Source organism: Macaca mulatta, chromosome 14, assembly GCF_049350105.2.
Source record: "Macaca mulatta isolate MMU2019108-1 chromosome 14, T2T-MMU8v2.0, whole genome shotgun sequence".
Lineage (NCBI taxonomy): Eukaryota > Metazoa > Chordata > Mammalia > Primates > Cercopithecidae > Macaca > Macaca mulatta.
The window spans coordinates 120,293,645-120,321,305 of NC_133419.1; the positions used below are offsets into that span (position 1 = coordinate 120,293,645).

At 53.4% G+C, this 27,661-nt stretch overlaps 1 pseudogene across 1 annotated transcript; it reads left to right on the forward strand.

Annotated features, from left to right (window-relative positions):
• On the forward strand, positions 1 to 27,661 carry LOC106993503 (uncharacterized; annotated as a pseudogene). Its single transcript, XR_013404547.1, has 8 exons — positions 1 to 134; positions 509 to 628; positions 900 to 1,035; positions 2,398 to 2,586; positions 14,611 to 19,410; positions 24,915 to 25,018; positions 25,271 to 25,377; positions 27,493 to 27,661. The product of XR_013404547.1 is annotated as an uncharacterized LOC106993503 (transcript).

The following is a 27,661-nucleotide window of genomic DNA, read 5'->3' on the forward strand; positions in this document are numbered from 1 at the left end:
GATTTTGTAAGTGTTTGGTAGTTCCTCCTGTGTTCATTCTCCTTCCTGCTGCCTTGTAAAGAAGGTGCCTTGCTTCCCTTTCTCCTTCCGCCATGGTTGCAAGTTTCCTAAGGCCTCTCCAGCCACTCTGAACTGTGAGTCAATTAAGCATCTTTTCTTTATAAATTACCCAGTCTCAGGTAGTTCTTTATAGCGTGTGAAAATGGACTAATACTATTATCCATGGCGTTAGGTCATTTTTGTTAGGATGAGAGTCATTTTTGATTCACTACATGGGGTATAGCTGTTTGCACTTGCTAAGTATGCAATAAATATGTGTTGACTGAGCCTGTCTCCCTTGGTCAGAGGGAGTCCTCTGGTCCCGAGTCTTCTCTCCCCTCCTCAGCTACAACTTGAGGCCAGGGAGTGAGGCAGGCAGTGTATTGTAAGACCTTCCATTAATTCACCCTTTCAACATTTACCAAGCACCGGGCTAGGGGCTCTGATAAGAACTCTATGAATTTCCTAGGGCTGCAGTAACAAATTACCACAAACAGCGTGGCTTAAAGCAACAGACATTTCTTCTCTCGCAACTCTGAAGGCTGGAAGCCCAGAATCAAGGTGATGGCAGAGTCATGCTCCCTCTGAGGTTCGAGAAAATAATCTGTCCCACACCTCTCTCCTAGCTTCTGATGGCTTCTGGCTGTCCCTGGCATGCCTTGGCTTGTAGAGCCTCACTCCAATCTGTCTCTGTTTTCACAAGGCATTCTCCCCTGTGTGCCGCTGGGTCCACATTTCCCTCTTCTTAAAAGGATGCCAATTGTATTGGAGTGAGGGTCCACTCTAATCCAGTGTGAACTCATGTTAACCCTGATCGTATCTGCAAAGACCCTATTTCCAAATTAAAGTCACATTCCCAGGTTCTGGATGGACATGCATTTTGCGAGGATAGCAGTCAATGGTATGGGAAATGATGCTTGCTCTCAAGGAGCCCATCGTCTGGTGGAAGGGGAGCAGACCTGTCAACATAGAGGAGCGATGTGGTGATTGACAGAGGTATGCTGGAGCAGAGAGAGAGCACATGTGCTGGGAGGACACCTGAACCAATCTCTGAGGGGATAGGAGCTGGTCAGAAGAAGGGTGTGAGTAAAGGTGGGAGAAATGGTCTGGGGCATGCAGAGAACTCCCAGAAACTGGTGAGGGTGGAGCCCAAAGAAGGGATCAGGGAGTGATGAGACAAGGCTGGGAGGTGAGCAGGGGGCAGTTGTGGAACACCTTGGACACCACAGGCCTTTATCTTATAGGCAGCCAATCAGAAGCCAACGAAATACTTTACGCAGGAAAATGATAAGGCCAAATGTATCTGGAAAACTGACTCTGGCATCCTTGTGGGTTGGGTTAAAGGGTGAGACTGGAGGCCAGCGAACTAGTTAGATGCTGTTGCTAGTGCAGGCTAGAGATGTGAGGCTGTCAGCGGCTGATGGGGGTCTTGGCCAGTTTGTGCCCACTGATATTCCAGAGATAAACACTGTGGACCTGCATCACAAACACCATTCTGCAGGTAGAACTTGACCTTCATAAAAGGAAGACAGATAAAGACATCAGAAATTGTTTTTTAAGAGCAAATGTTGGATTTTCAAGGGATCTGAAATCAAGGTTGAATTTTCCAATGAGCCACCTGGACTATTCTTGGCATTTAGACATCCCAGCAATCAATGGAAAATTGCTTTCCATTGATTTTCCAGTGGGAGCCTCCTTCTCATGCGTGATCTTCCTCTTATACCCTCGGCCCCTTGTCAGCTGCAGTTTCTGACAAGGTCTTAAATTTTTCAATGGTGCCCAGCTAGCTGGTGAAGGAGCCCTTAGGTCTGGGCAGCCTGGGGATGCCCCTTTCCTGCAAGACTGTGTCAGGCACCCTCTTTCCTGGGCTAAGATCTTCCATGGGCCAATGCCAATGTGAGTGGCAAGGGAGTACATGCAGTGTAGGGCCCTCTTTCCTAGGTCACCTGTGCCCTTGCGTGGCTGTTCTGAGTCAGAGGCCCCCTCCATTTAGGACATTGTAATGCGGCCTTCTTTCTCTACTCCAGACAAAGGAGATACGGCACAGGCAGTTGTAAGTGCGAGTCTGGGGTGTCAATATCACTCTGGGTGGGGTTGGTTGGCAGTTGAAAGGCTTCAGGGCCAAGCTGTGGGACCACCCACTGTCTGATGGAAGTGGGTGATGAAAGAAGCTTGACAAAGCGCAACCGGAGAGAGATGGGACTGGGGGTGGATGGGGGAGTGGACACTCCCAGCGGCATCCCAGACAACTGTTTTCATTGATGCGTTCTATAGGGAAAAATTGTGAAAGACTTTGAAATGGACCAAAAAGATGATTGGGTGTCTTGTCTAGCATACTCTTCTGGTTTTTTTTTCCAGGCTTTCATGGTCTTTGAGCTATTTTACAGCCCTGAAAGTTACAGAAAGCTGGTAATAACACAATGAGGAAAGGGCGTGTGAGGCCACAGCAAGAGGACATACAAGCCAGGAAGTGAGCCCCCATCAGACACCGGAACCTTGATCTTGGACTTCCAGCCTCCAGAACTGTGAGAAATAGATTTCCCTTGTGTAAGCCACCAGCCTATGGTGTTTTCTTACGGCAGGAGGAGCAGACTATGATCGGAGCAGACTATGAGAGCTATATTTCAGGTTCTTTGAGATTTTCTTTTAACCAATTGTAATATCTTACTGGTTCCCCCATGAATTAATGAACTAAATACAATTTTTGACATAGTTTGATTATTTGCATGAGAGTCACAATTTTGCCCTTAAGCAAAAGTTATTCTTTGACCATCCAATCATTCGGCAGAATGTTCGTTGATGCTATCTCTGGCCCCGGCACTGTGCTGATGGCTGGAAATACAAAGATGAGTTCAACAGAGTCTTTGTCCTCCAAGAGCTCCTTGTGTGGTGCAAAGGTGGGCAGGAGGCACACCAGTGAGCATCAGAGTGGCGGTGCTGAGGCTGCAGTTGGAGGAGGTCGCTTTTGGCAGGGATTTGGGGCAGGGCTGGGTTTTTCTTCCTGGGAAAAGCATGAGTTTTGGAGTCAGACAGGCCTAGCTCTAAGTCCTAAATTCACCACTTCAAAGCTTTGTGGCTTCAGATACATTCACTTTCTTATCTGTGAAGTAAGGATAGCATTTTCATCTTAAGGGTTTATGAGAAATAAATGAGGTATTGTGTGCAAAGAGCTTAGCCTAGTGCCTGGCATATACTAAATGCTCAACAAATGCTAGTCTCAGCCCTCTGGGCTATGATTTCAGAGGTGCAAGGAAGGCCCCTGATTCCTTCCTCTCCCTGCTAGGAGACACCTGAAATTCCTTTAGGAGAGGAAAACCCTTTCATTACACAGCTAGCGAAGCACTCCCAGTATAAACAGCTTGGGACAGGAAGTGTAGTGACTCAACACACGTTAATATGTAATTTGCTGATGCCAGGGCTTCCGCTTAGAGAAAGTTTTCATAAGCCTAACCCCTTGCCTGTGGGTGCCTCTGAAAGCACTTTCCCATCTCTGACCTCAGGTAATCCCCCCAGCGCCTATCTGGGGAGGGCAGGCCCTGGAGGATCATCCTCACTCATTTTACCAAGGAGGGGACTTGGGCTTTGAGCCATGAAATAAATAGTCCATTCCAGGTTACCCGGTCATGATCCAGGAGCTGGGCCTCAGACCTCGGTCTCCAGGCTCAAACAATGCACCCTCTCCTCCAGTGGAGAGAAGAGGGGAGAGGAATCACTCTAGAAGAGAACTTGGGGAACCTGAGCTTAGAGAAGCTGAGTCAACCCTGGGTGGAGGAAGCAGAGCCTCCCGGGATGGTGGGTTAAGGATCTGCTCTCTATAAACTGTGGAATTCTTATCACGTTGGGCCTTGATTTCTTCTTTTCTAAAATGGAGGTGGTGATGCTTGTCTCACTGGGCTGCTGCAGGAATAAAGGGGATAACACAAGCAGTGTCTAGCACAATGCTAGATGGAAGGCTTCAAGCCACACAACAGCAGGAACAAACCTGACTTGTTCCCCATTGCATCCCAGCAATCGGTAAAGCACCAGGCACGTGGTAGCTGCTCCAGTAGTATTCAATAAAGGAATGATCAGTGAGTGGCACGGGCTCAGTGCACGGCCACCGTTGTAGTCACGGTGTAGGAACAGGATTGCTGGTGGAACTCACTGAGCTTGGGGATGTGGAAGAGAGGCTGGAGGAGCCGGGTCTGCAGACACCTTTCAGTGGCTGTGAGGAGGGCAGGCTCAAGGAAGAATTCGGTTTCTTTGGGTGTGAGGACTTTGGGACACCTTCTGCTCCAAATCAAAGAGCGAGGAGCTGGGATACTGCACACCCAGGCCAGGGGACAGGGTGACTTCAGGTAGAAGTTGTAGGCATGCAGGTAAGCCCCAGAGAGCATAAGGAGAGAGAAACCCAGGTCCATGCTAAACCAGCAGGGGCAGCCCATGTGGGTGGTGCAAGGACCAGACAAGCAGCCTCCAGGAGGTGGGCAGAGAGCTTCGCTGTGGCCCCTGTGCTGGGGGGCATGGGTGGCCCAGAGGGACGCAGGCTGCCACTGTATTTCCTGAGAACTGCTTTCCCAGCCCCTGGCCATTCCTTCCACTAGGAGCCATTTTCATTCCTACTCTGACCCTCCTGAGACCATGGCTCCTGGTCAGGCCCTGATCTCCTAGTGGATTTCTGCTGATTTGGATGTTTTTGACAGAGCGTGTTTTTAGGAGAGTTCTGCTCCTAAGCCGCGAACTCTGCCTCCATCTGAATCTTCACCTCTGCTTTCTACCTCCCCTCTTCACTCACAGCTGCTGGCTCAACTCTCCCACTTAAAACAAAACAAACAAAACCCTCTCTCCCTTGGCCCCAGCTGTCTCTTCAGATCACGGCTTATCTTTTCTCCCCCAACTCCTGTCTTGAGAGGATTAGCGTTCCTTGCTGTCTGATGTTCTCCTCTCTCATTCACTTTTTTTTTTTACAAATAGACTTCCAGGTGTTTTTCCTCTGAGTGGCATCCCCAGTGGTCTACAAAGTCACCAAGTCCCCTCTCCAGTCACCCCCTTACCACTTCTAAATCCAACTGCTGTTCTCAGGACGTTTCTGCCTCCCATGGCATTTGGCCATGTGGGCAAGTCCAGCCTCAGGTCCCAGGCGGAGCCCTGCCGGTGCCTGCGGCCTTGGCCTTGGCTTTGACCTTGACTGGCTTCTTGCTTTCCTTCGATGGTCACCCTCCCCCTTTGCTGTGAGTGCTCCTCGAGTGGATCCCAGTCCTCACCTCCTCCCTCCACGCGTTCTCCCTGCGTGAGCTCATCCTCCCTGTGGCTTTAATTACCATCTGTAGGCTGCTGGCTGCTCCAGTGTGGGCTTGTCTCAGGAGCAACAGCCCAGCAGCTTAAGAGCATCTCCATCCCCACATGTGTGAACTTGAGCACGTTCTGAACACCCTTCCCCGCCTTCCTGCATGGCCACCATCTCAGTGAGCATCTCTCTAGTTGCCGGTCAGAAACCTGGACAGGATTCCTGATTCCTCCTTCTCTGCCAGCCCCCATACTCAGTCCTTCTGTTTGATTTGACCCAACTGTCCCTTAGGTTTTCCTCCTAATTTGCTTTCCAGTCCACCTGCTTATCTCCTGCCCGCCTCGGTGATGGCTTCCTCCCAGGCTCCCTGCCTCAGTTGCCCCGGTTCACTCCCATGGGCTCAGCAGGTCTTGGACTCTGCCTCACGTCTTGGGCTTCTCTGTCCGTCTGTTCCCTCCCTCCAAGCTTTCTTCAAGCCTCACCTCTTTGAAAGTTCATGTCACAGTTAAGAGGGATAGTCTGGAGCCCACAGACCTATTTCAAATCCAGATGTCACCATTTAGCAGCTTTGAGACCTCAGCCTCAGCAAACTTCTTACCTGCTCTATGCCTCAGTCTCCTCTTATGTAAATGGCAATCCCTGCTTCTCATCATTGCTGTGAGTCAAGTGTGTGTCTCTAGCTGCTTTTGTATTCTAGAGAAAGGCATGCATTGCTGCCAGGGAGACAGGGATCTTTGTTCCGGAAAATGACCCACTGATTGTGTCAGATAAAGCTCTCTACCCACCAGAGTGAAACTGGGAAGAGAAGGCCAAAGAGTGGGGCTGAACTGCTCCAAAGACAAAAGCCATTTCAGCAGGAAGCGATGAGAACCAGGAAATGGGGGAGTGCGGTAGGGGTGAGGGGAGTCAACCACGGGATTGGAGGGCAGAGGCTGAAGACAGAACCCGGAAGATGTGACTGGTTCAGCAGGAACTGGCAAGAGCAAGAGGCCTGAGTTTTAAATTTCGAGTTGCTCGTTTGGCTATAAGAAGGTCCCTCCTACTCCCCAGTTACTCCCAACTTCTAGGAAAATTATCTTACAAGTTCTGCCATAGGTTAGTAACATTTTGGGGGAAAATTCAGGATGAGACAGATCTCATCTGCCACTTCCTCCAGGAAGCCTTCCTGGACTCTCCCTGTCTCCCAAGTCTGGTTTTGGTATCTCTTCTTCTGTAGGTCAATAAGAAGACAACAAACAATCAAACAAAAACAAAAACAAAAAAACCCAAAAAATTGCATGAACTCAGAAACTGAGTCAGAACAGGATTGAGAGAGAAGAGGAAATCAGAATGAGAGGGAATCATGAAAATGCCAGGTCCTGGCCATTCTTAGGAATCTTGGAGACTGTACGGCATGGAACTATTTTTATCTGAATACTAAAAGTGACCCCCGAAGCTTTAAAGGGACATCAAGAGATCATCTGTGTTACTGAGAATTAAATTAGATGATGTACATAGAGTTCTTAGCCCCAGCCCCAACACATAGGAAACTCAGAAATTTGGGAGTTACTTTTTTTTTTTTTTAACAAACATTGTAATGTCCTATTTTATAGATAGCAAGGATATAACAATCTCTTCAGAGGTGAGGTGGGCAGAGATGTACAGGAACAGAGGGAGCTTATCTCCTCTTAACTTCCCTGGGCACCCAGGCCCCATAATGGGGACCCAGCTGCTGGTGACACTGGCCAAACAAGGACAATATGATCATATCTGGAAATGTCCACTTTTGTGTTATTGTCAGCTCCTATTATTATTTTTAATAGGATAGGGTCTCACTGTGTTGCCCAGGCTGGTCTTGAACTCCTGGACTTAAGCAATCCTCCCACCTCAGTCTCCCAAAGTGCTGGGATTATAGTCTGAACTGCAGCACCCAGTTCTATTATTTTTAACAACACTGTCCTTCCTCAGTGTCCCCAGAGTGCCTCTGCCTGTCCCCACTCATCTGTTGTTGAGTGTGGATCTTGGATTACTACTTTTTCTACTTATATGTAAGAAATCTGGCTGATTTTCACATGTGGTTTATGGAAATAGAATGATTTTTTCGTTCCATCATGTATCCCGTCTTCCTCCCTCCAATTGCACTGCAAGCTCTGAGTTGGAAATCAAATGGCCAGTTCTCCCTGGGTCCCTTGTGCCTCACGCACAGCAACGGCTCCACCGATGTCTGTTGCTGTGGGTGTTAATTTCATCCCTGGATGGGTCCAGAGAGCCCACACCTGGGCAGGAGGCTGGGCTCAGCCTGGAAGCCCCTGCGCTGTCTTTGCCTGTGTCTTCACTCAAGTCTCTTGGGACAGCCTGAGCTGCTGAGATGTGGTGGTGGAGAGGAGACCAAGATGGGGTCTTTGAGAAGGACAAGCAGTGTGAAAGTAAGGGGCAGTCACAGGGTGTGGGCGTTGTATTTAACTAGTCACAAAGCCCTTTCGTGAGCTCTTGAGCCATAGTCCCTTGTTGAGGAAATGTGTATACCTGTGAACTACATGGAAAAGGACCTCAGGGTTGTCACATCCAATTCTGACCCATTGCAAGAATCTCCTTTTATACCTCTGACAGGTTTTGTTCAGTCCTTACTTGAATGCTTGTAATGATGGAGAGTTCATTACCTTTAGAGCAGGAACTTTTGGTTACCTGATCATTTGTATTTTTATTTATTTTTCCTTTTTAGAAACAGGGTCTCACTCTCACCCAGGCATGAGTGCAGTGGTATGGTCATAGCTCACTGCAGCCTCGAATTCCCAGGCTCAAGCGATCTTCCTGCCTCAGTCTTCTGTGTAGTTGGGATTACAGACAGGTGCCACCACACCTGGCTAATTTTTTTTTTTTTTTGTAGAGACAAGGTCTTAGTATGTTGCCCAGGCTAGAGAACTTGATTTTAATTAAGTGCTCACCCTCCTTCATAACTGGTCCAAGGAGTTGTAGTGAGCCCATTTCTCTTCCCAGTGGATAATTTAGGCAAGTGTATGAGCGTGTGACACAATTCTAGCTAACAAGGTAGAGAGGAAGCCCAGTAGGGGCTTCTGGGAAAGGTTTCCTCTCTTTTAAAGAGATACAAAAAGGCCTGGCCTGTTCTTCTATTAGAAATGTGTGCAGAGATGTGATGGCTAGAACTGCGGCAGCTATCTTATGGCCATGAGGGGAACAAACCTGAAAGCCAAGAGGACAAATTAAGGCTAACAGAACAGAAATGTGTTAAAAACAAAACAAAACAAAACAAAATAAACAAGCAAGCAAGCAGGCAAACAAACTGGGGTCATTGATGTAATCACTGAACAGCTAAGTTAACCAGTGCTGGGGGTGCACCTAATATTTAAATCTAACCTGAAAAGCTGTTCACTCATTTTTAGCATGAGGTCAATGAAATAGTTTATATGAACTGGAACCAAACAGGGAATCTCTAATTCTAAATGTCAGTGGCTGAGTTTTGAGCCTAAATAATGGACTTTACATCATCCATCTCTGTTACACTTTATGTTTTGGTTTTGAGCTAACCTTCCACCTTTTACAGACTTTTTTGGATTTCTGTTTTAATTCTACAGAACATTCCTAGTCCCTCACAACTCTTTTTTTTTTTTTTTTTTTTTTTTTGGAGACAGGGTCTCACTCTGTTGCCCAGGCTGGAGTGCAGTGGCGTGATCTTGGCTCTCAGCTCACTGCAACCTCTGCCTCCCGGGTTCAAGGGATTCTCCTGCTTCAGCCTCCCTAGTAGCTGGGATTACAGGCGCCTACCACCATGCCCGGCTAATTTTTGTATTTTTAGTAGAGACGGGGGTTTCACCATGTTGTCCAGGTTGGTCTCAAACTCCTGACCTCCAGTGATCCTCCCGCTTTGGACTCCCAAAGTGCTGAGATTACAGGCATGAGCCACCACGCCCGGCTTCAACTCTCTCTCTCTCTCTCACTTTTAGAGCTTCCCTGAGCATAATTTCTTCATCCAAGGAAATGATAAGTTGAAAAGAGCCCGGCCAAAGAGACAGCCTGGCAACACCACACACGGCACTGGGGGCCAGACACTTCGGGGTCACCTAGATGTATCACACAGCCCACATTTCTCTGTCTTGTCTGCATTTGAACAAATGCCTTGCTGAAATCAGGATTTAGTGACTATGATACACGGACCCATTCTTCCTTATAAAAAATGGAAGCACCGTTAGCAGAACTATGCCGGGTCTGCCTGTGCCAGGGCTGTGACCTTCTCTGTACAAGTCTGTTTGCATGTGGGGAGGGATGGTGAGTTTGTGGCCTTTTCTACACGTTTCATATCTGGACCCATAGTTCAGTTTTGGGGGTTAGGACTGAGCTCTGGTTGGCACTGGCCAGGGCTAGACACTGGGAAGATGGCTGGAAATACTGATGACAGATGAGCCTTTTTTTGTTCAAGGCCAGACAGGTTATATCAGCTCAGACTAAGAGCCTTCTGAGTCCCCTCCCCTCCCCTCCCCACTTACTTCTGTTGCCCGGGTTTTGCCTTGGGCCTTCCTCCAGCCGAGTTTTCTGGCTCTCTGCTAGGGTAGGGCTCCGTCTCCCATTGATCCTGAAAATAGATCTTGAGGGGACTCTTGAGAAGAGAAGTTTGTATGAGAGGAGTGGAGGCCCCAAATCCTCCTCAGCCTCTGGGGGCCCAGATGAAACTCAGAATGTGGGACAGGACATTTTTTTTTTTTCTTTTTTGAGATGGAGTTTCGCTCTGTTGCCCAGGCTGGAGTGCAATGGCGCAATCTTGGCTCACTGCAACCTCCGCCTCCCAGGTTCAAGCAATTCTCATGGCTCAGCCTCCCAAGCAGCTGGGACTCCAGGCGCCTGCCACCACACCCAGCTAATTTTTGTATTTTTAGTGGAGATTGGGTTTCACCACATTGCCCAGGTTGGTCTCGATCTCCTGACCTCAGGTGATTCACCTGCCTCAGTCTCCCAAAGTGCTGGGACTATAGGCATGAGCCACCGCACCTGGCCCGACAGGAGATTTATTTTACCTGGGACTGGAGTTTTCCTGAGCTGCCCTGAGGGTGCCGGCTCCTGTCCCCACCATTGCAGATCTGGTCTCTTCCCTGTATCCTTTGGCCCCTTGTTGGCACAGGAGAAAGGGGATGCCTGCACTCCTAGTCCAGTGCTCTGGCCACTCCCTCCCGGCTTGCACAGGGGCTGCTAGCCTGTGAGCCAGGGCGAGGTAGTGAGGGCAATGGCAGCCTCATAGGACCATAGAATGCACTGGGCTCACTCTGGAAATTCACCTGTGCCAGGCCTGAGGGTTGGAAGATGGGAGTCTCTCTCTATGGCTTCCTGGGTTGGCTCTCCCCCAGCTGGAGGAGAGTTAGGCTAGAACAGCAATGGCCTGGAAGCTTCATAACCCCCAGCAGGAGGAGCCCCCTCACAATCCAGGAGCCTCCAAGCCTCCTGGACTTCCTCGGCCCTGATGGTGGGTGAAGGGACTCAACCCAGCAGAGACATCCCAAGCTCTGAGTGCCCAGAAGAGGCAGCGTTCTGGTCTGAGTTCCTTGGCCCCTTTAGATGATCAGCCTCTAAAGGCATGATCCTGAGATAATAGGAAGACGGATGTTGGTTTAGAGTTTGGAGGTGATTTGGGGGTGGCTGGAAGGCTGAGGGAGCTGCCTCTTGGGATCTACTGCTTCTTGCTAATGGCTCAGCTTCCCAGCAAGAGAGGAAAGGCAGGAGACTCAGGCCTGGCAGCCTGGGCTGGTGCTGAGCCTGGGAGACCAGCAGGGAGTCTGGAAGCTTCTGTGAGAGGATGAGAATGTATGGCAGTGGCGGGGTGCCCACCTGTGCACCCTCAGGCACACCTGCCCTTTCCCATTCAGAATTCATGTTCATCCACGGGAGTCACGCTCAGGTGTTCACCCACAGGTTTATCCCCACGATCGGGGTGGAGGGAAGCGGAGCCTGGGGGCTCTGGAGGTCTGGGAGGAGGGAACCGGGACGTAGGATGGGGCTTCGGTCCCGGGCTGTCCTGGATGCAGAGGTCAGGGCAGGGTGTGTGTGTGAAGGAGACAGAGGCTTGTCCACAAATGCCCTTAGAGGAAGGGGCAGAGGCCAGGGAGGCCAGTGAAAAGAGGATGGAGGAAATGGTTCAGGGGTAGCAGGTGGGCAGCTGGCCCAGGTCGTTGTCTTCCCAGATGTCAGGGTAGCTCTGGATGTCCTGGGGCATGGCCAATCTCATCCTGGGGTTCTAGGGAAAGAGAGAGGAAGAGGGGAGAGCAGGGAAGAGAGCTGGGATTATGATTGCCCACCACCCGCCACGCATGCAAGCAGTGCATCCCTGAAACCCTCTCATCCTGTCCATCCCACCCTCCCAGTGGGTCCAGGAAGCTCTACCCCTTTGCCCAAGGTCACACACAAGTAAGTGGCGGAGAAGGGTTTGAACTCAGGTCTGCCTGACTCTTAAGCCCATGACCGATCCCTCCCCTGCACCAGGAGCCGGGGAGAGAGGAAGGCGGGGAGGGAAAAGAAGGGTACTCTGTCTGGGCAGGGCCTGGGTGGCATGGGGTGGTGTGTTCACCTAGGGTCCTATACTGACCTCCACTTGGCTTCCCACCACCTTAGGCCCTGGAGGGGATGTCTTGGGTCTTGGTCACTCCATCCTATCTCCCATCCCAGACCTGACGTCGCAGGCAGCTTCCCTGGGGGAGCTTAGCTTGGGGAGGGGCTCCCAGCTCTGCCTATAGCATGGGGGCACGTTTCCCAGGCTGTCCAGCAGGGGGAGCCCCACCCCCTGCCTCGGTTATCCCGGGTCCGACAGGACGGGAGGACCCAGGCAGCCCACCTCTGCTCTGCCCTCTAAACACAACTGGGGTCAGGGGTCTAAGGCCTAAGGACTGGACAGGAGTAGCTGGCTCCGGGGAGGGCCTCTGGCCTGGTCTGACCCTGGCCTGCCTGGCCTTCCATGAGGATGACAGAAGACTCTGGCCACCAGGCTCCCAAGCCCCCTCCATGGGTGAGCCTGGGCCCTCCCGCCTCCTCATCAAAGGCCTTGGGACGGTGCTCAGGCTTCCAGGGCTCCTGGGCTGCACACCCGGACTCAGGAGCCTACTGGGCGCTGCGGCACCTCTCTTCCCCCTCCACTCGCTCAGCCAAGGACACTGTCCTGTGCTGGGGAATTCAGGAGCCAGGAATTTTTCTTGCCCACCCGATATATTCCACTGCTGCAGGTGTCTGCAGAGGAGAAGGGCAGAGACCAGACATTCGGGCGGTGCCTCTATCTGCACTGTGCAGTATGGCAGCCTGTAGCCACGTTTAAATGAAATGAAAATTAAAGAACATTAGCATTAACATAACGACAATACCGGTTACTTGGTGGTGCTGGCTACGTTTCCAGTGCTCCATAGCCTCCTGTGGCTAGTGGCTATGTATGGGGGAGCATAGAGGTGGAACATTCCATCAGGCTGTTCTCCTGGTCCAGCCCCTAAGCTGGGGGAGGGGGAGGCCCTGGTGTGGGGGATTGGGGTCGAGGAGCTGGAAGCTGGGTGGGAACCAGTGTATGTGTGGAGTGCTACCATGGGGTGCCCTGGGATGTGGGAGGAGGGAGGGGCGTCAGAGGAAGAGGGCAGACATCCATGGAGCCCAGGAAGGGCCTGGGGACACGAGGGGGGTGCAGGTTGGAGCCTTGTCTGCGTATCTTGGCTCTGAGCTTCCATGTGCCCATTTGCAACCTGGGAGGACTGTCCTGGTCAGGTGGCAGGGCGGGGAGAGACTGAGAGAGGCTTAGGTTCACTTCGTTGTGCTGCTGCTGTGACTTGGGGCAGGCTCCTTCCCCTCCCAAGCCTCAGTCCCTTGCTTGGTGACACAGGACCCACAAGGTCTGTGTCTCAGGGCTGCGTGGGGCTCAGAGAGATGCAGGGTGTGTCTGCACTAGCTGCCTGTGGGAAGCAGTGCAGACTGGAGATCGGCACCTCCTCGTCTCCCCCTGTCCTGAGGGAGCTCAGAGATCTTTGAGTTCTATCTCCTCGGTTCTTTAAAATTACCACGTAGACAGAGTCTGCTTCCTAGGGAGGATTTGAGGCAGCTAACCCCTTATTTTACAAATGAGAAAACAAGCTTTGGGAGGTTTAGGGACTTACTCAAGTCACGTCGTCTCTGAAGTTCCCTGATGTTCAGAGCCAAGAAAAGTTTCATAAATGCAGCCTCGGCCTCTCAGCCCCACCTCCCACCCCATCCAGACGCCTTCATCCCCTTAAGGGATGTGGGGCTGGGCTGAGGGCGAGGAGGAGGACTGGGGCCAGAGATTGAGGATGAGGTGGCGGCCTGAGCAGAGGAATCCAGTCTGGGGAGAGAGCCCAGTGCTTGGCGGGGGAGGGTAATGGGGATAATGGGGACTTTGAAGTGGCCACTACATCCTGCAAAGCCCAGGCCTAGAGAATGGGGTTTATGTGGAGCCTCTGTGTGAACAGGGGCCCAGACTGGGGATGTCGGGGTCCCCCTGCCCTTCAGGGCAGCAGCAAGCCTTCCTCCCAGCACCTCTGCTCTCATCTCCACAGGCGCTCATGCAGAGGGCTTTGTAATGGCAGCAGTGTTAACAGCAGCAATTCATTGGGCACCTGCTGTAAAACAGGCTCAGCACTAGATCTTTTACCTGCTTGCTCTCCTTTAATTCACTCAACAACCCAATCAACTCCATAATAGCCCTATTTAAAACCTAATGTAACTCCCAGTCAGAGAGGGTCAATGACTTGCCCAAGGTCACACAGCCAAAAAGGGGCTGGCTGTGTCAGTTTCCCAGCTGGTTCCCTGCATCACTCATGCCAGGAGCTTTCCCCCATGCACAGTGGTCGGTCCAGCACCAGGTGCTGGCTGAGGATGTGCTTCCCAGGGGGCTGGAATGCGGGACTCTGGCCTGTCAGGGAGAGTTACAGCCTGATGGGAGGGGTCTGCTCCTGGCAGAGCCCGGTCTTTGATGGGGGAGCCCAGCTTTGATCTCCTTTTGAAGTCCCGGCCTCTGGAACCAGCAGCTTCAGTGGGGAGAGTGCAGGAGAAGGGGGAGATGAAAGGGCAGGGGAAGCCAGAGTGGGAGAAAGAGGGGGGCAGCCACAAGGAGAGAAACAGATGTGTGAATGAGGACCCGGGAGACAGGGAGCTGGAGAGGGAGTGGGAGCCGCTGGTGGGTTGAACTGGGGGAGAGGAAATGCCGTGGGCAGACAGGAGGGCCAGGAGGGGGAAGGGCTGAGTGTGCCACTGGGGGGCAGGGGAGACATGAGAGAGAGGCTGGGCCCAGCAGCTCCTCACCCGCCATCCCCAGCCTCAAATCTCCCTTCTCTTCCCAGGGAGGCCCTTCTGGCTCTGCCACGGGCTGACTGTCAGTGTCTAACGATCCAGAGGTTCCAGCGAGGTCCTAGCTGAGGCCTTATCCAGTGACCTGGGGATGAGGCGAGGGGGAGGTGAGGGGCTCACATCCAGGACTTTTCTGGATCTACTGCCCAGTCTTGCGCCCCAGGTAAGGGGGCTGGGATGAGGGATGGGGGAGGGCGTCTGCCTCATGGCGGTGCACCTGTTCCTGTCTGACATCCTGGTTCCTCCTGTGGGGCTGCCAAGCAGGCAAGTGAGCGTGTGTGGTGGGGCGGGCTGCTCGACAGGAGGGGCTAATTCCCAGCTAATCCCCCAAGCCTACCCCACCCAGTGCCTTTCACTGCCTTCCCATCCCCCACACTCTCAGGTCCCATTCAGCTCCCCGCAGCGCCTGTCCTGGCACCCTGGTCCAGCGCCCTTCAGGCCCTGAACCCAAACAGAGGGCCTCTCTGGGGCTCAAGCAGCCAATGAGGGGGCAGCAGCAGACCCCCCCTTTTCTGGGTTTCCTTCAGGGGCGTCTGGGATTACACCCACCCCAACTCCACGTACTTCAGAGAGGCCGGGAGGAGGTCCACATTAGGATTTATGGGATTAATGACTTTTCTTCTGGCCCCCAGACTGTCTCCCTGACTCCAAGCCTCACGCCTTCCTCCCATTGGCCTCTCCCGGGACCCAGACCTCACAAGGAGCTGCAGTAGCCAAGCATGCCTCCCTTGGCTCATAGGGGCTGGAGAGGGGAGGAACCGCACCTGGCACCCAGCCCCTTCCTCATGCCCACAGCACCCCTTCCTTGGCAAGGCAGAGGACAGGCTGGAGCAGGGACACATCCTGGTTCCCATGCCAGGTTCTCCAAGGATGCTGTGCAGACGGCCTCGGGCCCCTGGCTCTTCACTCCTCCATACCTAAGTTGGGGACTGAGGCTAAGCACTTTTCTGTTGAGGTTGCAGAGGATGGCATGTCACAGGAGGATAGGAGGTTGTTGAGAGGTAGTAGGGGTGGGGAACACTGGGAAGTGGGGAGCAGAGTTCTGCTGTCTGTGGGTCCTGGGACCCAGCAGGCTCTCCTGGTGTGTGGGAAAGGTTCTGTGGGGCCACCAGAGAAGCCCCTCCTGGGTCCATCTGCTTGGGCCAGCCCTCTCGGGACCTGCCGGCTCCTGGACCCATGGGACCCCTCTCACACTCAGCGCCATCATGTCCCTCCCAGCAGTCCTGTCTCCTCCACCTGTCCTTGTCTCTGTCCCCTCCCACCCTGCTTATCCCAAACCACTCAGCACAAGGGCTGAGGCCAGGCTTCCTCATGGTATATGGCCCCTTGGCCTGAGTCCCCAGTGCTCAGATTCCAGTTTCTCAGTCTGAGACACCACCTTCCTTTGGCTTTCAGGGAGGTCACATGTTTGCTGAAACTCCTCTGATCTTGCCATGTCCCCCAGGCAGTGTCTGGGTTCTTTGCACTATGGCCTCTGTGTACCTCGCAGTATCTTCCAGGGCCCAGGGTGGAGAGAGCCCTGCTCACCACCCATCCCTGCAGAGCCTGTGGGCTCCCCTTCAGCCCAGGGCTTAGAAGTCCCAAGCTGGCCACTCTACTGAGAGTGCCTCAAGGCTAGGAACTGCCCTGGATCCCGGGCCCTCTGTGCAGGGCCTGGAATGAGCAGGCACTCAGTAAAGGTTGGTTGAATTCAACTGTCCAGCTGCGCTGGGGGGTCAAGAGGAAATGTGGGTGTGCAGCCTTGACCCTGGGGGCTCCTTGGTAAGAAAATGAAGTGGAGGCCAGGTGCGGTAGTTCACGCCTATAATCCCAGCACATTGGGAGGCCAAGGTGGGCGGATTACCTGAGGTCAGGTGTTCGACACCAGCTTGACCAACATGGAGAAACCCCGTCTCTACTAAAAACACAAAATTAGCCGGGCGTGGTGGCTCATGCCTGTAGTCCCAGCTACTCAGGAGGCTGAAGAGGGAGAATCACTTGAACCCAGAGGCAGAGGTTGTGGCGAGCCAAGATTGTGCCATTGCACTCCAGCTGGATAACAAGAGTGAAACTCCGTCTCGAGAAAGCAAAACAAACAAACCAAAAAAAAGAAAAGGAAAGAAAATGAAGTGGAGCACTTTGCTGGTAAGTGCTAAAGGGCCAGCTGGGATGCAGGGAGTGAAGCCACTTCTGGGGGCCACAGAGGGATAAGGAGGACTGTTGGAACAGGAAGGGGCCCTAGACTTGATTTGGGTTTCACAGGTGGGGAAACTGAGGCTCAGAGAGGGGAAACAGTGCGTGGCAGAAATGGAACAACATTCCTGCCCTCTGGGCTCCTGGTCCACATTCCTTCTCCTGTGCTCACCAGGCCCCTGCCCACCTTCCCCACCCTTTCATTGCTAAGCCCAGTAGGTGGGGTGCAGGCCCTTCCAGGAAGGGCAAGAAGGGGCTCTCAGAGCAGGAGGGAGGTGGGTGGGTTTACCTGTGGTCCAGAAGCAGGGGTGGGTGGCTAGGGGTTATGTGTTAGGGTGGGCTCAACTGGATGGTGGCATACTCCACAGCCTCTGCCGGCCCTGGCACGGAGTTCCGTGGCCCTGGCACGAGTTCCAGGGCAGAGGTGTCCAGCTCTGCATAGTGGATGTCAGTGTCCTTTAGGCCAGAGCCCTAGGAATGAGGCAGAAGGGACAGGTGGCAGGAGGAGTTGGTGGGGGGGTGGTCAGGACCGGACAAGGTACCCCAGCGCCAGGCGTCGGGGGAGATGGGAGGTGTGGGTGTGTAGGGAAGCATATGAGAGAGAACGGAACCATGGAGGGTCAGGGTGATGGGGAGAGAGAGAGAGACGCAGAACACCAATTATTCAGTGACAACAGAGGAAACAAAGGTTTAGAAAAGGTGTTTACAAAGATTGGTCACAAAACATTTACCTGCTGTGCTAAGCTGTGTCCCCTTAGGCCCTGGGCATGGGTGGACAGAGGCAGGGTGGGTCCCACTCCTGACCCCACTGTATTTGCCTCCGAGACATTATTTGTGCTAACCCTTTCATTTTGCAGAGGGAAGAGAGATGCCTGGAGAGGCGACATGCTGTGCAGGGGGTCACGGGGAGGTTCCTGGGGCATAAAATGGAACTTGGAGTCAAAGGGCCTGGCTTTAAATTTTCGCTGGACCCCCTGCTGTGGCTTGACAGGCAGATGGCTCAACCCATCTGTGCTGAGTTTTTCTTTTGTGAAATGGGAAAATAGAACTTATAAGCAATATCACTATGGTTAGAACCCAGGGCTCCAACTCGCACCCCTAGCTATTCAGCGGCACTGCAGTTCTTTGACTCTTAGTGTGATTTGCAAATTATTGGAATAAGAGTGCTCCAAGGACAGGGGCTGCCAAGAAGTTGAGAAGCAGAGGCTCTCCCTCCGCTGGGAGTTGCAGATGTGTGAATGGGGACCCAGAAGACAGGGAGCTGGGAGAGGGAGTGGGAGTGGCTGGTGGGAGGAACTGGGGTAGAGAAAATGCTGTGGTCCGGAAGCAAGGGTGGGTGGCTACTGAAAACTCACCCTGTGGTTGTGCCAAGCTCCTCTCCTTCCCAGGGCCTCCGTTTCCCCTTCAGCAAAATAGGAGGGTGACTTGATGATCCCTGAGGTCCTTCCAGCTCTTCTCTCTAGATCTATCCTCAAAAGCTCCTCCTCCTCAGCTCAATGCTCAATGCTAGGGTGCAGGCAGATAGACAGATCGTCTGTCTACAGAGCAGGGGTGGAGGGAGAGGAGGGCTCTCGCACCCCAGGAGGCTGGTACAGGCAGAAGGTTGTGTGCTATTGCAGGGATCTCTGTGACCTGGGCTGCTGCTCACTCTCTTGTCCTTGGCTGGGCCACCTGGGCAGCAGGGAAAGCCAAGTGTGCTGATTTCAGTTGCCCTCTAGCAACACCCATCTTGTGTCCATCAATGACCCATGGCATGGGTAGGGACACATGGCAGAGCTAAGATGAATGCAATGAGCTCCTGGTTCCTCACAAGGGAAAGTCACACTCTGACACCTGCTCCTCCCTTTGGCCCTCTGTGCTTCCACAGCCTGCCTGGAGTTGGAGGTGGGGAGTCGGGGGTTGGGAGGAGATACCTCTTTTCCAGAAGGAAGAAGCCTGGGTTGGAGGTTGGGGGTACAGGAGACCAGGGGCAGAAGGAAGGGGAAGGAGGCTAGACAGACAGGAAGTCTGGGTCCCAACCCACAAGTTGGGGGGCCTACAGGGGTGGCTGAGGGGCAGGAAGGTGGGGTCTGGGCAAGCAGCACAGTGCGAGTAGGAGATACTGGAAGCAAAAGTTTTTTTTTTTTTTTTTTGACAGAATTTTGCTCTTGTCGCCCAGGCTGGAGTGCCATAGTGTGATCTCGGCTCACCACAACCTCTGCCTCCTGGGTTCAAGTGATTGTCGTGCCTCAGCCTCCCGAGTAGCTGGGATTACAGGCGTGTGCCACCACATCCAGCTAATTTTGTATTGTTAGTAGAGACAGGGTTTCTCCGTGTTGGTCAGGCTGGTCTCGAACTTCTGACCTCAGGTGATCTGCCTGCCTCGGCCTCCCAAAGTGTTGGGATTAAAGACGTGAGCCACCATGCCTGGCCGCAAAAGTTCTTATCCCCAGGGGCTGCTGAGACTTTGGTTCCACTGGAGGGAGTCCCATAAAGATGGGAAGAGTGGCTGCTGCTCTGGGATGGTGTGAAGGCCATCCTGTGGAGGCAGGGGGATATGCTGATGGTGTCCCCATGACTAAATGGATCCCACCTCTTGTCTCTCCCGTCATCCTGAGGATGCCTGGGAACTGGCGCTTCAGGTGAATGCGAGGCCAGGTGTGTCCTGGGGTTGTGCAGACTCTACAGATTTCCACTGGGGAGGTCTTCCAGACAGCTTCTTTATGTGACCTTTCCCAGCTGTGTGCCACTGGACAGGAGCAACCTGACTCTGAGCCCCAGGAAAGCCTGGGAGTTTAGCGGGTGATGGCCAAAGGTGGTTTGGGACTATCTCACCCAGGTAAGTGGAGAGGAGCTCAACTACATGCTTTGGGGCCATCTTATCCAAGATGTGGGGCTGCCCAGGGAGCGCTGGGCACTTGGCCTTTAGCCTTCATAGAATCTGTCTCAAAGATGACAGAAAGCAATGACCTGTGACTCCTGCTTGGATGATACCAAGAGGGGCCCAAGAAAACAGGTGGCAAAAGGTAAAATAGAGAATTGGACCTGGCTTTCTCAGCACCTGCTGGCAAGGAGGACCTCACCCAAAGTGGAACGCAGGCCCTGGAGAGTTCCCGGCACAAAGTGGTAGCCCAGTTGCCAAATCTTTCACCAGCGGTGACCTGGGAGAACATCCTGGTGGAAGGGAGTTTCAGGTCCAGTGCTTCAGCCATTTGAAAGATGTGCAGGGAGCAGGGCTGCAAGGGCAGCAGAGCTGGCTGGTTATTTTTAAGTCATGTTGGAGAAGGAGAAACTGAGGGCCATCAGCAGTTAGAGGCTCAACCTCAGAGTCGGAGATCCTATTTGGTCGCTTCCAAAGAGACCCATATCCTGCAGTAGAGGAATGGACACAGCCGAGGAACAGACCCAGGATGTGACAGTAGGAATCAGAGGGCTCCAGGGCAGCTCAGCCAAGGCAGGCCTGTTGTGCTTGGTAAGGGTCCTGCTGGGGAAAACCTGGGTCCCTGAAACTGACGGGAGGATGAGTGAGTGGGGACCCTTGAGTGGGTGGCCCACTCTTCTCTAATTAAAGAACTAACAGCACTGCATGCTGGAAGATGCTGTGGAGGCTTTTCCCCTGCGAGGCAACAGATGCCCCCTCCTCTGTTCCTGGCTGCAGGCTGATGCTAGGGTTAAAGCCCAGCATAACCCAGCTGGGGACATGCTGGGCCTGATCAAGAAGGAAGATGACAGGCCTGCAGAGCCAGGAGAGCAACAGCAAGCTAGCGCTGACGAGCAGAAGCCTGGGGAGCACTCCTGGGTTGGATTTTGAGGGTTCTTAACCAAGTGAGCCAGAACATAGACTGAATAAGCAAGAATTCATTGATTTGGGAGCACTTTCTCAGGACATGGAATTCCACACCCTACAAGGCCCCCAGAGGATTGGGCAAATTTACTGCTGGGACATGGTGTTTGCACAGTGCGCAAGGGCAGAATTGGGATTGACATACTAAACCCACGTGAGGTCTGTGGGGGTGAAAGCCAAGGGGAAACTCTGAAACTACCTTCCAGCCAAGAGAGTACATCAAAAAGGATATTGTACTCAGGGTGGGGAAGATGGCAGAGATCATTGTCATCACTAAAGACCCAAGGGTGCAGGGCCCTCTCTAATCTTCATTTAACTCATCAGTCCAGCCCCTACGGAAACCAGACAGATCCTAGAGAATTACGGCCAGTGCTATGGTCTTAATGTTAGTGTTCCCCCAAATTCATATTCTGAAATCCTGACCGAGGGGATGACATTAAGAGGTGAGGCCTTTGGGAGGTGAATGGGATCAGTACCCTTATAAAAGAGGCCCAGAGAGCTTCTATGCTCTTCCACCATTTGAGAATGCAAAGTGAAGTCACCATCTATGAACCAGAAAGCACTGCGCTCACCAGACACTGAACAGCTCTATGCCTTGGACTTCCCGGCCTCCAGAACTGTGAGAAATACATTTCTGTTGTTTATAAGTCACCTGGTTTATGATATTTTGTTATAGCAGCCTGCATGGGCAAAGACAGCTAGCATATCCTCAATCAAGTGGTCACCCCGATGGCAGCTGCTGGAATGGTCTTCTAAATGACAGCTTCAGTGCCAGCTTGGTGGCAATACTCCAAAAGGCCTCTATAGGATGCTATGTCCCCTGTAGGAAGAGTACATGGGCCTGGGAACCAAGGGATGAAAGCAGGAGTGGATTTAAAAAAATAAGTAAAAAGAAAAGGATAGGCCAGGCATGGTGGCTCATGCCTATAATCCCAGCACTTTGGGAGGCCAAGGTGGGTAGGTCACTTGAGGTCAGGAGTTTCTGAGACCAGCCTGGTCAACACGGTGAAACCCCCCGTCTACTAAAAATACAAAAAAAAATTAGCCAGGTGTGGTGGCACACGCCTGTGGTCCCAGCTACTCAGGAGGCTGAGGCACGAGAGTCGTTTGGACCTGGGAGGCAGAGGCTGTGGTGAGCCATGATTGCACCACTGCACTCCAGCCTGGGCAACAGAGTGAGACTCCATCTCAAAACAAAAACAAAAACAAAAATAAAAACAAAACCAACAAAATGAAAAAGATAAAAACAAAAAACAAAAAAGAAAGCAGGAGTGGCTCACAGTTACCATCACACCCAATGACCCAGTGGGGGAATTTTGTGCTTTTATTCCCACAACTCTGAGCTCTGCGGAGGGAGCGGCCCACAGACTGTATGCTAGGACTGCTGCCCGGGCCCTTGGACTGCATGTGCTTGGGGCCCGCATGGAAGAAAAGGAGTTGTGTGGTGGCAGGGGTAACTGACACATCAGCAGGCGGAGGCCAGGCTGCTTCTGTGCAATGGGGCTAGGGAGGAACATGTGTGGAACCCACATTTGGCCTACTTGGGGGCCTCTTCTGTTTTAACGGAGTGGACACTTGCAACATCCCTGGCCTGAGGAAGGTGTGCTTATTAAGGCCTCAGCGTCCTCAGGAATAAAATTTTTCCAGGTTAGCCACCAGGACCTGCTGTGGAGACAGCTGAGCGAGGGGAATTGAGACGGGATATGGACAGGAGAGGATGGGTACCAGTGTGGCCCTAAGATCTGCTGTAGCAACAGGGACCACATCCCCAGGAAGACACACTGAATCGTGGAGGAGCTGCTCCCTGCCCCTGGATGGAAGATCAGATCTCAGCACCCGGCAGACCGTGGCAGTGTGGACCTGGACAGCTGCAGAGCATGGCTGGCTGCAGCCCCAGTTACCACCCCTCTGGATCCACCCAGCATTTGTGCTGAGACCACAATTCCCCTAGACTGCTCTCAACCGACAACTAGACAGACTGGGAATCCAGCGCAGGCCCTTTCCTGTGGGACGCAGGAGTCCTCTGATAGCAATGATGGCCCAAGGATGGCACAGTGCTTGGCGACGCTGTGCTGCCACCCTGAGACTTTCTGCTCAGCCCTCCTTTCCCCATCCCCTTTCATGGGAGGCGGACCAGCAGCATGCTCTGAGGGCTCCCCTGCCACCTGGTGCTCCTGCCTGTGTACTTTGCAGGTGTCCCCCAGTGACTCTTGCATGTCTAGTCTCAGCTTGGCGTCTGCTCCTTGGGGGACCTGAACTAACATAAGAGCTTCAGACTCCATCCCTCCAAAGTTCATTGGGTCCAGTCTTCTGCCTCTAGCCTGGGCTGTCCGTGCTCACAAGACCGAGGAGATGGAAGCCCCTCTCCTGAAAGGACAGAGGATGTCTCCTCCTTCCTCCTTGTCAAGACATTGGCTTTGAGTCCTCTGGAAGTCCTTCCTCAGACCTAGTTTAGAGCCTCCCAGCTCTCTAAATGGTTCCTGCCACCTCAGTGGTCCCTAGCCCAGACACCGTGACGGACGTTGAGTGGAGTGCCACGGCCTTAGCACCCTTGGGTGCGTGTGCAGCATGGACCTGGCCCACATAGGGGGCCTGGGCCCACCCGGGCTGGGGCCGCCGAGCTTGACCCCCAGGCTCCCTGCAGTCTTCCCACCTCCCTTGGAACCCCCGTGGTGAACAGCGCATGCTCTCTACCTGGCTCCTTCTCACGACTTTTTGGGAAGGAGAATTGATGACAACATCAATAATGTGACTTGTATACAAGCTGCACTGCCAACAAACCCGAGTTCTGGGGATACATCCTTTTCTCGCCCGGTAATTGCTCTGTAAGCCAAAAGGGATTACACTTCTCTTGGCAACCACAACAGGGCCTCCCCAGGACGCCAGAGCTTCCCTTCTGCTGGTGACTTCCGTACCGCCCCACAGGCTGTTCACAAGCCTCTGTCCACCCAGATGCCCTAACCATGGCCCCTGGGCTCAGGACATAGGGTGTAGGTGCTCTCCTGGGCCCCTCAACCCACCCCTCCTGCCCGTGGCTGGTGGGTGGAGATGGGCTCACTGTGTTCTTTGTCCCAAGTGGCTCTTGAATGGACACACTCATCAGGGGATTCCACTAACCCAACATAAGCAGAGCCCAGGAAGGGAGGGCAGTGAGGGAGGAGGAAGAGTCAGGGCCATGAGCTATGGTCTGGGCTTGGATGAGAGAGGAGGGGAGCAAAAGGAGGACTGTGCAGAGGGATGAGCGAAGGCAGTGGGCACTGTCCTGAATCTGCTCCTTGTGCCCCCAGGGAGGGCTGTGCATGCCAGGCATGGGGCAGCAGTCAGAGAACAAGACCGAGAAGTCGTCAGTGGGGATTAGGGCCAGCTGCAGCTGTTCCATTCCGTCACAGAGATTTTTATGCCGAGCCTGGGCCCGCTGTACGGGGGATCCCACTGGAGTCTTCCAAGATTTTTCAAATTGCTCCCTTCCATCATCTTCCTTCTCCCTCCAGCCCCAGGCCCCCACTGCTCCCTCTTTCTCCTCCTCTTCTTTCACCATATCTCTGACAAGTGAGGTTAGTGACTCTTGACTGGAGGCTGAGGGAAAAGGCCCATTTGGAGAACCCCGAATGGGGCATGGCTTTCTCTTTTCTGGAGATAGTGGTCTCCCCGCTCCCCTCCCTCCCTTGCTTTCAGGCCTGGGATGATGTGCTGTCTCTGTCCTGAGGCAGGCATGAGCTGGTGTCTGCAGGTGGGAGATTCTTACCCTGCTTGGTGCTTGCAATGCCCTGGCCCCCACGCAGGACGCTGAACCCAAGCTCTCTGGGCTGTGTGTCCACTCTCTGGGCCCTTGGAGCTGAGGGGCCGCCAGGCAGCAGAGCTGGGCCCTCCTGCTGACAGTAAGCCCGGGGCTGCAGCAGCCTTGGCATTAGCGGTGCCAGGCGGCCCTGGGGCTCTCAAGTCCTGCCCAGGCTCTCCTGTGTTCAGGTGAAGTGCCCAGCATCTGCTCATCATTCTGACTGCTGCCTGCTTAGGGCCTGGACTCGAGAGCCAGGGTCCCGGGTGGGAAGCCCTCCCCAGTGTCCCTGGGTGATCTTGAGCAAGGCTTTTGTTACGGTTTGAATGTGTCCCCCCAAATTCATGTATTGGAAAGTTTATCTTCAGTGTAAGGGTGTGGGAGGTGGGGCCTAATGAAAGGTGATTAGGTCACGGGGGCACCACCCTCATGGATGGATTGTCTCTATCAAGGGAGCAGGTTAGTTATGGAGAGAGTGGGCATGTTATGAAAGTGAGGCTGGCCCCTTCCTGCTCTCTTGCTTTCAGGGCATGCTCTCTTGCCGGCCGGCCTTCCACCATGGGATGACGCAGCAAGAAGGCTCTTGCCACAGGCAGGCCACTCGACCTTGGACTTTCCAGCCTCCAGAACTGTAAGAAATAAATCTTTTTTATATATTGCCCAGTCTCAGGTATTTTGTTATAGCATCACAAAACAGACTAAGACACTTCAAGTTCACTGAGCCTCCGTTTCCTTATCTATAAAATGGGGCAACGGAAGGACTTATATTGCTTGTTGAACAATCTGTGTGATAAGAACAATGTTTGAAAAGTGACTAGCCAGGTGCCTGGCATGTAGCAAGTGCTCCACATGTCATTATGATCCCTTCTGTTGGAACCAGCAGGCCCATGCAGTGCAGACTGGGATGTGGGGGTGCACCTCAGATGGGAAGGAGGGTGGCACAAGAGCTGCCCAGCTGCTGTTTGAGGAAGGATGTTGTGTCCACAGTGAGTTCTGGCTCAGTTCCATGTCTCTAGGTTGGTTAAGGAATAGCAAATAGCTGGCGGTCCTTTGCGCCCTGGGTAGTATCAGAAGGTGGAGGCTGGGCTGGCTCTCTGGGCTCAGTATCCTGGGAAGGGAACGCTACCTCCCCGGGGGCAGGATTTGGCACCTCCAGATGGGTTCATGTTGGTACTTCCTGCCAAGAGCAAGGATGGCTGTACCGTGGAGACAAAGGCCTGGCTCTCCTGCCAGTGCCAGGAGGGCGTATGTTATCTTTGGGTCCAGGCGGTCTGGCCTGGGTCTCTGGGCTGCACTGTATGGGTAACACCCAGAGCCCCCGAGTCTGCTGAAGGGAGCCAGATATGGGCAAAGGGGGCAGGCATTCAAGTGGATGCTGGCCCTCTGAGTGGCTGGGAGTGGGGCCAGGAGGAGGGGCCGCTGGCAGCACCAGGAACTAAGGTGCAGGGTACAGAGCTGGAGGTGGGGCTTGGGGGAGGAAGAGCTGGGCACCAGGCTGGGGCCAGACTCATTGGAAATGCCAGTCTCCCAGAATGGTCTGTCCAGCATCCAGTCCCCCTTTGCCCAGGGTGCCTGCAGTGCTTGGGTGGGCCTCCCTGTGCTGCCCTGCCCTCACCTCCTCCACCTCCTCTGTCTGGTTTCCCTCTAAGGCAGCTGGGCTCATGGCCAGGCTGCGTGGGGCTAGGCTGGGGGCACTCTCCTCAAGGTTCAGTTGTCCTTACCGAGGGTTGGTAGGAGGGGGACACCCCCAGATCATAGTAGGGGGGCTGCAGGGACAGCTTCTGCAGCTCCTCCTCTTCTTGCTGCTGCTGCCTCCCTGGGTCCAGGTGGACAACCTGGAAGAGAAGGTGGTGAGTGCTGCACAGACCTTTCCATGCCCCTGCTCCACGTGGCCCTCATGGACCCCCAGTTTGATTAGGACTCCTCTTCTCAGTTCCCATGCACCCCCATCCTGGCATCCCCCACACTGGTGGCTGTCTTGGAGGGCACAGGCGCACCCTGAGCCTTCAGCTTTGCTGGCTCTAGCAGGAACCCAGCTTGGGGCCAGGCACCTGAGAGGCGCTCAATGCATTTTTTAAATGAATGAAAGGACTGTGCAGTAGAGGAAGAGGCCCCGTGGGGGCCGGGGGTAGGGAGGGTGCTAGGTGGTCAGTCTCTCAGGGTATGGCACATGGACCCCTCTAGCTGGACCCGGCCTTGTGGGAACTGGACCATGGAGGTATGGCAGCTCTGTCTTCAGCTTGGGCTCTCTCCCTGGGACCATCTCCCATTTTTCTCCCTCCCCGCAGTCTAGGGACCTTGTCCTCTACTGCCTCAGGCCCACCTGGATATCCTCAGGTGCAAGGGAGCTCTGCCTGCTGGGAGAAGGCTCCGGCTTCTGGGAGAGGGGCAGGTCGGTCCTGGAGACAGAATGAGGGTAAGCTCAGCACAGGAGCACACACGAGGGCTCTCCCCATCAGGCCACCACACAGCTACTGGTCCCTCAGCCCCACTCATAACAGCAGGCCTGGGCGGTCTACTTCCCAGGCAGCCTCCTGAGAGGCCAGAGCTTGGGCCAGGGCTCCTCAGGGTCACGGGTTAGAGGCTGAGAGTGCCTGGCCACCTTTCCCAGGTGTCTCTGCCCCTGACCCCAGCCCAGCTTGGGACGGGAACCATGTGAGTCTCAGGTTTCCTAGCTCAAAGGACAGGGGGGAACCAGCAGCAGCGCTGTGGGCCCTCACCCAGGGCGGGCAGGAGGCCTCAGGTGCACGGTATGCGGCACTGACAGCCTTAGCCAGCACGAGAAAACACGTGATGCAAGATTTTAAAGATGAAAATCAACGTAAAAATCCATGATGAACAAAACGTCCACACTGTAAGTAAAGACAGGATCCGTCACAGTGGTGTGCTGGGTGCCTGAGGCGAAAGGAAAAGTCAGTTGTTCTAATTCTGTCTTTATTTACAACGTGGACATTTTGTTCATCATGGATTTTTGCTTTCATTTTGATTTTTTAAAATATTGCATTAAAATATGATTTATCATTATGGTTGAGGGTTTTGGCTTCCCCCATATATTTTGTGCCTCTCTCTCCTCTCTGGCCTGGGTCTGCCCTCACTCCTTGTCAGCCTGGGTCTGCCCTCACTCCTTGTCAACGGCTGGGAGCATGTAAACTGTTGCAAATTATTTAACCTCTCTGTGCCTTAATTTCCTCACTATACATTGTGGATTGTAATCGTGCACCTGCTCCTCCGAGCTGCTGTGAGGATAAAATGCATCTTTATGAAGCCCCTCTGA